The sequence below is a fragment of the Grammomys surdaster genome, unplaced genomic scaffold (assembly GCF_004785775.1).
Source record: "Grammomys surdaster isolate TR1022 unplaced genomic scaffold, NIH_TR_1.0 1149, whole genome shotgun sequence".
Classification (NCBI taxonomy): Eukaryota; Metazoa; Chordata; class Mammalia; order Rodentia; family Muridae; genus Grammomys; species Grammomys surdaster.
In genome coordinates, this window is record NW_021605568.1 from 1634836 (window position 1) to 1638579 (window position 3744).

A 3744-nucleotide genomic window follows, 5' to 3' on the forward strand; every position below is an offset into this window, starting at 1 on the left:
TTCCTCTCCTCCTCTGTCTCCTCTTCCCTCTTCTCTCCTCTCCCCTCCTTTTTCTCTCCTCTCCTCCCCTCCCCTCCTCCTTTCTTTTCCTTCTTTCTTTTCTCCTCTCCTCTTCTCCTTTCCTTTTCTCTTCTTTTTAAAATATATCTTTTAACTTTCAGGTCCTTTGTGTATATGTTATAGCTTCTAGTGTATTCTTATGGGATTCCTGAGTGTGTGAACATGTGTGTCTCTGAACCTATATTTGTTTCTTACGCCTTTTCTTCCCTCCTTTCCTTTTGTTTTGTCCTAGTCTGATGTGTTTTGTTTTATCTTATTACACTTTACTTCATCGATATCCCTTACATGCTTGTTTGTTTTCTAAGGACAGAAAGAACAAAGGTGGATGCAGATGGGAGGAGAGGAAAAGTGGGACGACTAGAGGGAGGGGAAACCACAATCAGAATCTACTATATAAAAAACATCTATTTTCAACAAAAGAAGAAAAATGGGTTTTTGTGAATACATTATTTGCTAGTTTAATGAAATATATGTATGTATATGCATATATATATGCATATGTATGTACATACACACACACATATTCATATGGTTTCATGCAGCATAGAATAGCTTTTAATTCACTATGTAGCTAGGTCTTGCCTTTAACTCCTAATCTTCCTCTTCCCCTTCCCTACCCAGCAGTGGCTGACCTAGTGTTCCAAGCTCAAGGTAATCAATCTACAAGAAGTCTCCCACACTCGAGGCTGTAGACGTGTGGCTCAATGGTTATGAGCCCTGGCTGCTCTCCCAGAGGACCTGGGTTAGATTATAGCACCCACATAGTAACTCACAACCGTGAGTAACTGCAGTGCTAGGAGACCCAATTCCCTTTTCTGACCTCCTCAGGCACTAGACACACATGCAGGCAAAACACCCATACACATAAAAATTTAAAATAAGAGCTGAGCAGTGGTGGCGCACGCCTTTAATCCCAGCACTTGGGAGGCAGAGGCAGGTGGATTTCTGAGTTCAAGGCCAGCCTGATCTACAGAGTGAGTTCCAGGACAGCCAGGGCTGAGACAGCCAGAGAAAGCCTATCTCGAAAAAAATAAAATAAAAACAAATAAGTAAATAATTTAGAACTAAGTCCTACCACAGTATTCTCCACTGTACATACTCATTTAAAGTATACATATGAGGCCTGGAGAGATGGCTCAGAGGGTAACATCACCTAAGTTTTGTTCAATCGCCAGGACCCACGTGATAGGAAAACACAGAGTATCCCAACTTGTCCTTTGACCTATGCTCACATAGCTTGGCATACTCACACACACACAATGTAAAATTGCATATAACACATGTATAAATATACAGAGAATATATTCTCACTCTTGAGAATATATATATATATATATATATATATATATATATATATATATATATATTCTCTATAGTCTTCATTCCCCATATGAAGTTATCTAGAGTTGGTATTGTATGACACCTTATCATAAACCCAGATGCTGCACAAAAGCACCCTTCCCACCACTAAGATGTTCTCCTGTTTCTAAAGTACAAGGCCTCGTCAAGTTTTTTCTTAATTACAAGTATACATACATACATACATGTGTAGGCACATGGATGCCATAGTGCATCTGCAAAAGTCAGAGGACAGCTTGACAGTAGTCCTCTCCTCCTACCATGCAGGTCCCAAAGGTTGAACTGATCAGGTGATCAGGATGAGCAGCAAGACATTATATAGAAGAACCATCTCTCAGTTCCCAAACACATCCTCTTAACTGGCATCTGCATGCAGGACTGTGATGAGACCCCTGTTCTTAGCTTGTGGGGTTTCACTAAGCCCTCTACATCTCACTGAGAAAGCATTTTGTTTCTGAAACCACAGCAACAGTCATACTGAGGCAGATGGGACAGAGACAAAATCAGAGCACCTGACAAGGATTGAAAATTTAATATATGAAAACCACAAGACACCAAAAAGAAAGACTGGACTCCAATCCCATCCACCACCACCAGGCAAGATTGGCTAAAACCTACTAGCTAGACATTTTAATATTAAAACACACCTGCGGTGGAGAATTAGGATGCTAAGAAGAGAAGCTTGAAATTGTAAGTAGGATTAGCTTAACACTCAGAAAAGACCTGTACTTCATTTGCTTCATTTGGTAAAGCAGTTACTGCCAAGTCAGACAACCAGAGTTCAGGATCTGAGTCCCACATTGTAGAAAGACAGCACTAACTGTTCAAAGTTGTTTTCTGACAACATACTTGCACACACTAACAACAACAACAACAACAACAACAGCCTAAAAGTAGCTGTTGCCACTATTGCAAGCAAAGGCAGGCTGCAAAGTAACCTGTGGTGTATAATATTCAAAGACACACCCCTCGGTGGAGACGTGACCAACTTAAGTTGTGCGAAGAAGTACATATTACAGGATGCTCAGAAAAGCCCTCAGTATGCAGATATGCACACCAGTTAAGCTGCTGCCCTTTCTCAGTCCCTGCTCCACCTTGCTTTCTCCATTGAAAGTGCATCTCCTAAGAAAACTGTACTTGCTTCTGGTGCCAATGCTGTTTGGGGACCCAAGAACCTGAATTCCAGGAGCAGGAGGGGCTATCAATCCCGATATCAAAAGCTCAGTAACACTTACTTCATAGAGGACCACACCTCCCTCCTTGCACTTCAACAGCCCCAGCATTCACAATCTCAAAGAGAAGGGAAACACGTCTCTGCGGATTTAAGATCCCCCTGCAAAAAATTAGAAAATTCAGGGCAGTTAAATCTGAACAGGATTTCAGAGAGAGAGAGAGGAGAGGAGAGGAGAGGAGAGAGGAACAGAGCACACCAAGAACCACAGGCTTGAGACTGGAATCCCCACATTCAACATTTCTGGGGCTCAGGATCCACCCTACTGGCTATCGGAGTCTACAAGTCTCGACTACAGACCGAAGCACGTAGGAGCTCTCTCAGCAGAAGCGGCGCGGAACTGTTCGGGAGCTAGAATATTTCCCAGGCGAAGGGGGACGTCTTCTCTTTCCACAAAATTCTGACTCCTCTGAAATTCCGGACCTGACTTCCAAGATCCGAAAGATAGGAGAATGGATGCCCTACCTGTCTTGAATGTGGCGCTATTGTGTCAACTCTTTTCAGAGCTAAACAAACGCGTTTGTTACTCTCGATACGAAACCAACGACAGTCCAAAGAACTTAGTTCTCTCAGGTCTAACTTGGTAAACAGTGAGTAATTAGTGACTCACAGAAACATGGAAACTTTATGGGCCGCCACATCACTGAAGGAAAAACCAAAGCAAAAGCCCCTCTCCCCACAACTGTTAACTGTTAATATTTTTGGAGAGAATCTTGGTCTGATGAGCCCCTCTCTCTAGCGACTGTTAACTGCCCTGGGGGAAGGGCGGGACCTTTTAGAATCTATTAACAGGCTACTAGCTTCCACCAACCCCAATGCTCAGATAGCGTCTCCGCCCTCTAGATAAAAAGCTTTATCAATCTTGCTGTATCCAATGCATTTTAAACTTGTGTTGATTTAAGACTTTCTTTGCTTCGTAAGACTAGAAAAAATTATGAAACTGCTTCCAGGTTGAGACACGGACTATACCATGGTCACGCAAAAATGACTCTAGAATAAACTATCTCTTAAGATAGTTTAGGATGAAAGCTGTGATTTTTGACACTTGATAGAGTGCTGGTTTATCATGAATAAAGCTCCGGGTTTGTTCCCAA

At 42.2% G+C, this 3744-nt stretch overlaps 1 long non-coding RNA gene across 1 annotated transcript in view; it reads right to left on the reverse strand.

Moving 5' to 3' along the window:
- Positions 1-3235, reverse strand: part of LOC114634932 — a 20236-nt gene extending 17001 nt beyond the window's left edge. The window contains exons 1-2 of the long non-coding RNA XR_003713394.1: positions 3116-3235; positions 2655-2752 (exon numbers count right to left, since the gene is read on the reverse strand). This is a non-coding gene — a long non-coding RNA (uncharacterized LOC114634932). The remainder of the gene's footprint in view (positions 1-2654; positions 2753-3115) is intronic.
- Positions 3236-3744: the final 509 nt, after the last annotated feature.